Source organism: Oncorhynchus tshawytscha, linkage group LG06 (genome assembly GCF_018296145.1).
Source record: "Oncorhynchus tshawytscha isolate Ot180627B linkage group LG06, Otsh_v2.0, whole genome shotgun sequence".
Taxonomy (NCBI): Eukaryota; Metazoa; Chordata; class Actinopteri; order Salmoniformes; family Salmonidae; genus Oncorhynchus; species Oncorhynchus tshawytscha.
The window spans coordinates 49085193-49096191 of record NC_056434.1 but is presented as its reverse complement, the minus strand read 5'-3'; the positions used below and the strand labels follow the sequence as shown (position 1 = coordinate 49096191).

The 10999-nt window shown below is 43.2% G+C and overlaps 1 pseudogene; it reads left to right on the top strand.

The window, feature by feature from the left end:
• Positions 1 to 383: 383 nt before the first annotated feature.
• The window catches only part of LOC112253492, a 107410-nt pseudogene continuing 96794 nt past the window's right edge, over positions 384 to 10999 (top strand).

Sequence of the window (10999 nt, the reverse complement as noted above, 5' to 3'; positions counted from 1 at the left end):
GACAGCATGACAGGGCGAATTGCAGAGGTCTTGAAAAAGAAAGGTCATCACTAAAAATATTGACTCTTTGCATCAACTTAATGTAATTGTCAATAAAAGCCTTTGACACTTGTGAAATGCTTGTAATTGTACTTCAGTATTCCATAGTAACATCTGACAAAAAATACCTAAAGACACTGAAGCAGCAAACTTTGTGGAAATTAATATTTGTGTCATTCTCAAAACTTTTGGCCATGACTGTACAGCTCAGCATTCAACAAAAAAGTGCCCTCCAAGCTCATCACTAAGTTCAGGACCATGGGACTGAACACCTCCATTTGCAACTGGATCCTAGACTTCCTGTCGGGCCGCCCCAGGTGGTGAGGGTAGACTATACATCTGCCATGCTGAACTTCAACACGGGGGTCCCTCAGGAGTGCATACTTAGTCTCCTCCCATACTCCCTGTTCACCCATGACTGTGTGGCCGCGCATGACTCCATCGCCATCATTAAGTTTGCTGACAACACGACGGTAGTAAGCCTGATCCCCAAATGACAATGAGACCACCTATAGAGAGGAGGTCTGTGACCTGGCAGTGTGGTGCCAGGACAACAACCTTTCCCTCAATGTCAGCTTGAGCACGCCCCCATCCACACCGACAAGGCTGTAGTGGAGCGGATTGTGAGATTCACGTTCTTTTGTGTCCACATCACTAAGGAATTAACATCCACACAGTCCGCACACACCAACACAGTCATGAAGAAGGCACGGTTACGCTTCTTACCCCTCAGGAGGCTGAAAAGATTGAACAAGTTATCCAGCTGAACCATTGAGAACATCTTGACTGGCTGCATCACCGTTTAGTATGGCAACTGCTTTGCATCCGATTGCAACCCACTACAGAGGGTAGTGTGTACGGCCCAGTACATCATTGAGGCCGAGCTCCGTGTCATCCAGGACCTCTATAGCAGGCAGTGCTGGAGTAAAGCCTCCAGCTACCCAAGTCATAGACTGTTCTCTCTGTCACCGCAGAGTAAGATGTGCCGATGCACCTGGAAGTCTGGAACCAACAGGACCTGAACAGCTTCTACCCCCAAGCCATAAGACCACTAAATATTAAACAAATAGCTATCCAAACTAACTGCATTGACCTTCTTTCCACTCATCACACATGCTGTTGCTACTGTTTATTATCTGTCCTGTTACCTAGTCACTTTACTCTACCTATATTTACATGTATACCTCAATTACCTCATACCCCTTCACATCGACTGGTACCCTGTGTATACAACCACATTATCGTTATTCATTGTGTATTTATTCCTCATTTTATTATTTTTCAATATTTTTCTCTCTGCATTGTTGGGAAGTAACCATGTCACTGTCAGTCTACACCTGTTGTTTACAAAGCATGTGACAAATACAATTGTATTACTTTTTTTTTGCAAATGTGTAGTTGCAGTAGTAAGCTACACTGCTGAAATGCAATAAAGTAATTAACTACTGAAAAAACTGCCTAGATTTGAATTTAGTTCAAAGACAACCAAGCAACTGCAAAATGTAATTAAATGAGTAGTTGAACTACATTGAGTTCACTACTCAACAACACTGATTGTGAATTATTAATTTCTTTGTCATATTCAGATGTTCTGGCCTAGCTCTGTAACCAGTAATAGACCCCGTATTAAAAGTATTACATTATTATTATTTTTTTTTACCAACTTCTCTTCCCTAAAAATTGAATGAAATGCAGCAAGAGTGATTAATTTGCTTGTCGGCTGAGAGCGAAAGAGTGGAAAATCCACAGTTAATTTCTTCTCCCTCTCCAAATTGATTAGCAGATCAAAAGGCTAATTCAAACCTTGAGGAGCTGTGCTTGGAACGAAATTCCCCCAAAAGCCCCTGAAGAACTCCATAAAATACACGTGTCACTCCTGTCACACACTAACTCTCCAGCAGCACCCAAAAGCTAGCCTGGCTGTCCCACAATACATCGCACTAGTCACTCCATTGATGGACGCACCAGTTTTCCGCTCAATTTTTTTTTAGCAAAAGACAATTTGATGGGTTAAACCTCTTGAAATAAGTGAAAAAGTAAAAGTAATGATAGTACTAATCCAATTAGATGTCCTATCAAGTTAAATCAAGAAGGAAAAAGACTACTAATTCTCCTTTAAGCCTTTGATCTGCTGTTTCACAACATGACGGGATGGTAAAAACGAAAGGATGAAACGAAATTAAACAGCAGAGGTGTTAACATTAAGGCATTACACTGGGAGCTTGACAGAAGAGACTTCATCTTTTCATTACCCCCTGATTTACATGTAACACAAAATATTAGTGTCACTCAGGCAGTCTCTAACCTACTACTCCCAAAGAGAGACGGCTTTAGGGAGTACGATGTTCGGATGACGGCATGTTATTAAGAGCGGTGTTTCAACTCCTGGCCATTGTGGGAGATATTGAACGTGTCTGTAAGTCAGATCACGCAAGCTAGCTAGTGCTCAGGAAGAGGAGAATTAATGACCCAGGAGTTATAGGATTTATGGAATGGTTTACACGTTATTTCTCCAACTTCCAGGTACAGTGCATGTAAGGGCATATCATATTTTAAGAGCCATGCTCAAGGTCAGAAGAGCTTGGAAGAGAGCCTGCAGAGACTACAGGTAGGGCCCTATAAAGTCTGTTAGATTTTTTTCCAAGTTCCGTTTTCTCTGTTTTGTTTTCCCAGGTTTTTCAAAATCACACTTTATTAATAGAAAAACAACTCGATTGGATGTTGTAAGTCCACAGCAATGCTTAAACCACATCAAGAGACCACTTTCGAGGTCTGATTTTTTTGTTTAGTTCTAGTCAATTTTGGGGTGTAATTACCCTTTAGTTCCAGTGTGCACCTACTGTAGCAAGAGGCTGTTGTTTGGTGTTTTTTGTAGCGCACCTGTGGTGGTAGAGCGAAACAAATACCCACTGTATTGATGAAAATAATAATATCATTCTGCCAGGTAAGCATAGGCTACTTTGTAGTTAACATTGAATTGAGAAGACTTTATCAGCATCATTGCTAGTGGCTACACAAAGTGGTAGACGCTCGCACCGCACACACACAGACGGGGAATTCTCAGTGCCTCTTCAGAAAGTTGCAGGAAATACGAATCACTGATGCATTCTGTTGTCATATGACAAACTTAAGAAAATGACTATTTCAATACATTTAGTTGATTTCCTACTGAGTTCAATACATTTTTGTATATTGTTGAATTCCATTTTAATGTCTGGATTCCGTCTGCAGGCAATTAGTGTTTCTTTCCTATATCCAGGACCGCCTCACACACACACACTTCGTAAACAACAGGTGTAGATTAACAGTGAAATGCTTACTTTCGGGTCCTTTTTCAACAATACAGAGCTAAAAATAAACTATCAAAATTGAAATAGTGGCACACACACACATACAATAAGCGCACACACGGATACACACACACAAGCACATGGACACAACAATAAATCTCTTGTTGTTTAAGGAATTGAAAAGAAGGATGAGACAATCCAGGCATTGCACACAATTTTTTATGTAACTTCTACCTTAGGTCAAACCCATTATGTTGCCTCAGCTACCAGGTTGTTCTGAACTATAAATGATGATGTCAGACCACAGCCACATTAGAACAGATGAGACATAATAGATGTTTAGAGTGCAGGTGATGTGATGCCTTTGAGACGATCATGAGGCAATGCAACCCCTGCAGCACACTGATGAGAGGGCTCAGAGTTAGATTGTGTACCAAATGGCACCCTGTATTTGTGGGTCTGTATTCTCACTCATCATTATTCACGATTCATTCAGGATTATCTGTAATCATGGTAGCATCCACGTTAATATAGAAGTGTTTACAAACATATTCCATTCTTATTTACAATAAAAGTGATTCCAATGACAATACATTATTCACCTTTCATTTCTATTGGGCACAAAATAATCTGAAGCAAAACAAGCAGCCAACAAATTTGTAGTCACAGCCTTGATGTAGTCATTGCGTGCTACGAATATGTGACCAAATACTTAACTTTAGACTACTTTAATAAACATAAGTGAATTTGTCCCAATACTTTTGGTCCCATAAAATGGGGGGACCTGATATGGATGAAAATACCTTCAAATTAAAGCTGACAGTCTGCTCTTTAACCTCATAGTCATTGTATAATTTGAAATCCAAAGTGCTGGAGAGCCAAAACAACAACAAAAAATTGTCACTGTCCCAATACTTCTGTAGGTTACTGTATTTTGTTTATAACCGTTCTCCAAATCAGTGGAATGGCTACAGCAGCCAGCAAGAAGGGGAAGCGATTGTAAATGCAAATTCCCAATAAGTGCCTGGAAGGTATGTTGAAAGGTCCTCCGTGGGAGACAAGTACAGCCAGGCTTGATTACATTTAAAAGGAGACTGATATACATTTGATAAAAATCATTAATTATTCAAGCAAACACCCGCAAAACCAACCGGTATCGGTCTGTCCATTGGGGACAGACACTGTTCACAGATAGTCACCACCAGGATTCTGTTTCTGACTCAGTGTACCCAGGAGATACTGTATCTTTCAACACACTGAGGGAGAACACTTGGTTCACAGGAGTATAGTCATTCTTTTCAGCTGATGTTTTGCCAATAGTCTATGTATTACAGCATATAAATACCATCCATCAAGTCCTAATGAACTATTTAGGCTAGTTAAAAGGGTGATGTACAGTTGAAGTTGGAAGTTTACATACACTTAGGTTGGAGTCATTAAAAGTCGTTGTTCAACCACTCCACGTTTCTTGTTAACAAACTATAGTTTTAGCAAGTCGGTTAGGACATCTACTTTGTGCATGACACAAGTAATTTTTCCAACAATTGTTTACAGACAGATTATTTCACTTATAATTCACTGTATCACAATTCCAGTGGTTCAGAAGTTTGCATACACAATGTTGACTGTGCCTTTAAACAGCTTAGAACATTCCAAAAAATGTCATGGCTTCAGAAGCTAATTGACATCATTTGAGTCAATTGGAGGTGTACCTGTGGATGTATTTCAAGGCTTACCTTCAAACTCATTGCCTCTTTGCTTGACATCATGCAAAAATCTAAAGAAATCAACCAAGACCTCAGAAAAATAATTGTAGACCGTCAAAAGTCTGGTTCATCCTTGGGAGCAATTTCCAAATGCCTGAAGATAACACGTTCATCTGTACAAACAATAGAACGCAAGTATAAACACCATGGGACCATGCAGCCGTCATACCATTCAGGAAGGAGACACTTTCTGTCTCCTGGAGATGAACGTACTTTGGTGCGAAAAGAGCAAATCAATCCCAGAACAACAGCGAAGGACCTTGTGAAGATGCTGGAGGATATGGGTACTAAAGTATCTAAATCCACATAAACTGAAAGGCTGCTCAGCAAGGAGCAGCCTTGGGGCGGCAGGGTAGCCTAGTGGTTAGAGCGTTGGACTAGTAACCGGAAGGTTGCAAGTTCAAACCCCCGAGGTGACAAGGTACAAATCTGTCGTTCTGCCCCTGAACAGGCAGTTAACCCACTGTTCCTAGGCCGTCATTGAAAATAAGAATTTGTTCTTAACTGACTTGCCTAGTTAAATAAAGGTAAAGTAAAATAAAATAAATAAAAGAAAGAAGCCACTGCTCCAAAACCATCATAAAAAGACAAACTATGGTTTGCAACTCCACATGGGGACAAAGATCATACTTTTTGGAGAAATGTACTCTGGTCTGATGAAACAAAAATAGAACTGTTTGACAATTGTTACATTTGGAGGGAAAGGGGGACCTTTGCAAGCCGAAGAAACCCATCCCAACCATGACGCACGGGGGTGGCAGCATCATGTTGTGGGGGTGCTTTTCTGCAGGAGGGTGCACTTCACAAAATAGATGGCTTCATGAGAAAGGAAATTATGTGGATATATTGAAGTGACATCTCAAGACATCAGTCAGGAAGTTAAAGTTTGGTCGCAAATAGGTCTTCCAAATGGACAATGACTCCAAGCATACTTCCAAAGTTGTGGCAAAATGGCTTAAGGACAACAAAGTCAAGGTATTGGAGTGGCCATCCCAAAGCCCTGACCTCAATCCCACAGAAAATGTGTGGGCAAAACTGAGAAAGTGTGTGCAAGGAAGAAGGCCTACAAACCTGACTCATTAACACCAGCTCTGTCAAGAGGAATGGGACAAAATTCACCCAACTTATTGTGGGAAGCTTGTGGAAGGCTACCCGAAACGTTTGACCCAAGTTAAACAATCCTGGTGGTGACTATCTGTGAACAGTGTCTGTCTCCAAGGATGTTTGACCCAAGTTAAACAAGCCCTAGAGTGGGCAAACGCAGTGTGGAATGGCCCAGACTCGGCGAGGGATCTGTGTTCGATCACCCACCAGAGGGTCGTGCGGCGGGTGAATGGCTGTTCCACCTGCGACAGGAGACGAAGAGCGCGCAGGACTTTGCCCTGGAGTTCATTACCTTGGCCACAGGAGCAGGGTGGAACGACAGAGCTTTGATAGACCATTTCCGATATGGCCTCAGGGAGGACGTCCGCAGGGAGCTAGCGTGGCGGGACACCACCGTCACGTGGTCCCTTTCAGGAAGGTGAGGTGCCTGAGGTCCCTCCACCACCTCTGGGCATCGAGGGATCCTTGGCGTAAACAGTGCGTGGCATTCTGGACTCGAGACGCCGGGTGAGGGGCCTACAGTACCTCGTGGACTGGGAGGGGTACAGTCTGGAGGAGAGGTGCTGGGTACCAGTGGAGGACATTTTGGATCCTTCTCTCCTGAGAGACTTCCACCGCCTCCACCCAGATCGCCCGGCACCTTGCCCTCCGGGCCGCGGGGGTACTGTTCGGACGGTGCTCGGCGGTCATAGTCACCGGCCTACTAGCTGCCACCAATCCCTTTTTCGTTGTCTGTTTTTTTTGTCTTATTAGTTGCACCTGTGTTCTTTTGTGTGTGCTTGATGGGCTTCCTTATTTAAAATACGTTTACCCGCCCTTGTTTTGTGCGGGATTCATTTTGTGTTACGTGTGTGCGTTAGTTAGGTGTGTTCGTGTTCTGGACCTGGCACCCTGTGTTTTGGGTGGTCCATATATTTCCGCGCCCTGTGTTGTGGGCTTGTTTATTTGTGCCGGATTAAAGTGCACTTTTTCCCTGTGGAACTCTCTGCGCCTGATTCCTTCCTCACACACCTAGTCCCGCGTGACAGTGTGACCTTTAGCTTGAACATACACACGCACACACAAACACTGTCAGATACAGTATTTTAGCAAGATGACAATTAAAATACACTGCTCAAAAAAATAAAGGGAACACTAAAATAACACATCCTAGATCTGAATGAATGAAATATTCTTATTAAATACTTTATTTTTACACAGTTGAATGTGCTGACAACAAAATCACAAAAATTATCAATGGAAATCAAATTTATCAACCCATGGAGGTCTGAATTTGGAGCCACACTCAAAATTAAAGTGGAAAACCACACTACAGGCTGATCCAACATTGATGTAATGTCCTTAAAACAAGTCAAAATGAGGCTCAGTAGTGTGTGTGGCCTCCACATGCCTGTATGACATCCCTACAATGCCTGGACATACTCTTGATGAGGTGGCGGATGGTCTCCTGAGGGATCTCCTCCCAGACCTGGACTAAAGCATCCGCCAACTCCTGGACAGTCTGTGGTGCAACGTGGCGTTGGTGGATGGAGAGAGACATGATGTCCCAGATGTGCTCAATTGGATTCAGGTCTGGGGAACGGTCGGGCCAATCCATAGCATCAATGCCTTCCCCTTGCAGGAACTGCTGACACACTCCAGCCACATGAGGTCTTGCATTAGGAGGAACCCAGGGCCAACCGCACCAGCATATGGTCCCACAAGGGGTCTGAGGATCTCATCTCGGTACCTAATGGCAGTCAGGCTACCTCTGGCGAGCACATGAAGGGCTGTGCGGCCCCCCAAAGAAATGCCGCTCCACACCATTCACTGACCCACCGCCAAACCGGTCATGCTGGAGGATTTTGCTAGCAGCAGAATGTTCTCCACGGCGTCTCCAGACTCTGTCATGTCTGTCTCATGTGCTCAGTGTGAACCTGCTTTCATCTGTGAAGAGCACAGAGCGCCAGTGGCTAATTTGCCAATCTTGGTGTTCTCTGGCAAATGCCAAACATCCTGCACGGTGTTGGGCTGTAAGCACAACCCCGACGTCAGGCCCTCATACCACCGTCATGGAGTCTGTTTCTGACCGTTTGAGCAGACACATGCACATTTGTGGACTGCTGGAGGTCATTTTGCAGGGCTCTGGCAGTGCTCCTCCTGCTCCTCCTTGCACAAAGGCAGAGGTAGCGGTCCTGCTGCTGGGTTGTTGCCCTCCTACGGCCTCCTCCATGTCTCCTGATGTAGGGCCTGTCTCCTGGTAGCGCCTCCATGCTTTGGACACTACGCTGACAGACACAGCAAACCTTCTTGCCACAGCTCGCATTGATGTGCCATCCTGGATGAGCTGCACTACCTGAGCCACTTGTGTGGGTTGCAGACTCCGTCTCATGCTACCACTAGAGTGAAAGCACCGCCAGCATTCAAAAGTGACCAAAACATCAGCCAGGAAGCATAGGACCTGAGAAGTGGTCTGAGGTCTTGCTAATTGCCTATAATTTCAACCTGTTGTCTATTCCATTTGCACAACAGCATGTGGAATTTATTGTCAATCAGTGTTGCTTCCTAAGTGGACAGTTTGATTTCACAGAAGTGTGATTGACTTGGAATTACATTGTGTTGTTTAAGTGTTCCCTTTATTTTTTTGAGCAGTGTATGTTAGGTGTTACTTTAAGTACTTTACTTTTAAATATGTGTTTTGTTAAGACTTAATGGCTATTAAAAAAAAAGTGGAATTGATGTCAAACTATTGCTCTTTTTATATGGGGGAAGCAAGTTCAGTAAACTCTATCCTGTGTTACATACCGTAGTCATGTTACGCCTATATTACTGAAGATATCACTGAGAAGGATAATTCTATATTTTGTGTATGGCAGATCTTTATCATAAATTGGATTGCGCCATTCACATCTTGTGAGAACTCTGAAACATTTTTCATGTGCCTTTGCAGTTCCAATTATGTCCATTCCAGACCTGATGAAATCATGGCAACACTGAAACTGTGTGCCACACTATCCCCCAATATCTGCTGTGCAGCTATCATATCTCTTACAAGCACTAAGATACCCCCTCAGCTTTGATTTTGAGTACCCCAGTCACAGCAGAGCTATACACTGAAACTATACTTTATTTTTTAGCTGAGGCAGAGAACAAGCCTGATTTGAAGTGTTCGTTATTCTGAAAGGGGGCCTTGTGTATTTCAGGGTCTGACTGGTACTCGCCGCCACTTCAAAGCTGACAGAATGAGAGAGGCCATGAATAGAGAATTCAGGTGAAGTAGGGGCAGCACTCAGTGTGGTCCACTGACTCACAAAACAGGGCCATAGATGGTCAGAGAAATTTGTTTGAGGGAGCGTGATGGCCATTTCTGGCGTGTGGAAGTTCCACTCTACTCCTTTTTGGAGTTGATTCAAATGTAGCTTCTGTACTGCATTCTTGAATTGAATAACCTTTTAATGTGAGTGTAAACTACTTGTTCATCTAGAGTAAGCAAACTAGATATACAAGGAATCATGTTTTGGCAAAGCAAAAATCTGTTATTTTAACACAAGATTTGTATAAATGTGTGGTTATACTAGTGAAAGACCGGCCCCACAATTTCAATTATAAACTGGGTGGTTCGAGTCCTGAATGCTGATTGGCTGACAGCTATGGTATATCATACCATATACCACGAGTATGACAAAACATTTGTAACCAGTTCATAATAGCAATAAGGCACCTCGGGGGTTTGTGGTATATGGCCAAAATACCACGGCTAAGGGCTGTATCCAGGCACTCCGCATTGCGTCATGCATAAGAACAGCCCTTAGCTATGGTATATTGGCCATATACCACACCCCCTCGGGCCTTATTGCTTTGTTATACACTGTTGGGTAGGCCAACATGTAATGTGTGTCTCTTCAACTAAACAAACACCCATTTTGGTAGTCTATTGAGGCTAAACCACTGTAATGATAATGTGAAGTGGGTCTCCAAGGCCCAAATGACTCAGCGACAGCGAAGCTCCCAGCTCTGCATGTTTGTTTTAAAGCACACAGCCAGCCTGTGAAGAGGGGCTCAATCTACTGCAGAGAAAATTACAAAGACCAATCAATACAAATGTGTCCTACAAAGTTAAATACCAGGTTGTCTGATAAACATCCACCTCTCCCTGCAGTTAAATCCTGCCTCATGGAGGCAACCTGACTCAGAGTTTGGCTGCAGAGAGACGGGCTAGTCTATGACAATGACCATAGGAATTGGCAAGACAGCACAGCTAGATCTGTGTACAGGCTACAGATCGGGAGAGACTCACATCCAACTCTAATACAAGTAGTCAAAGATCAGAGCCTCTCAACTTGTCAAGAGGAACAAGACAGGGGTCTCTGATCTATTTATTAGCTATTGAAGAAAAATAGGACGTTTGTACCTCACAAGAAGAGTGATTGTTACTACCACAATTTCTCTGACGACAATTAAGCACAAATTACACCAGTGTCCATTCACGGCTCCCTTTTGTAAAATTTTCCACAGAGATGCTGTATAATATTCTGTCATCCTTCACTCTTCTTTCCCATCGAATGGGTCTTACATTGTTGCTTTAATTAACCGGGAGAGTTTTGAGAGGTTCCACAGGCACACAGAGGTCAAATCCAAAATAAATAGCCTTGTCTTTATGTCGGAACCATGTTTAAGCGTAGGTGTCATTCCTTTTTCATGCACTTTTCTCTCCATGTGTATTCTGACCTTGAATTTAAGCATGAGAATATCATGCTACTCACCTGCTATTCGTTTTTCGGTGGTGTCTTCATAAGGTTTTGTGAACCTACCGGTTCCAAG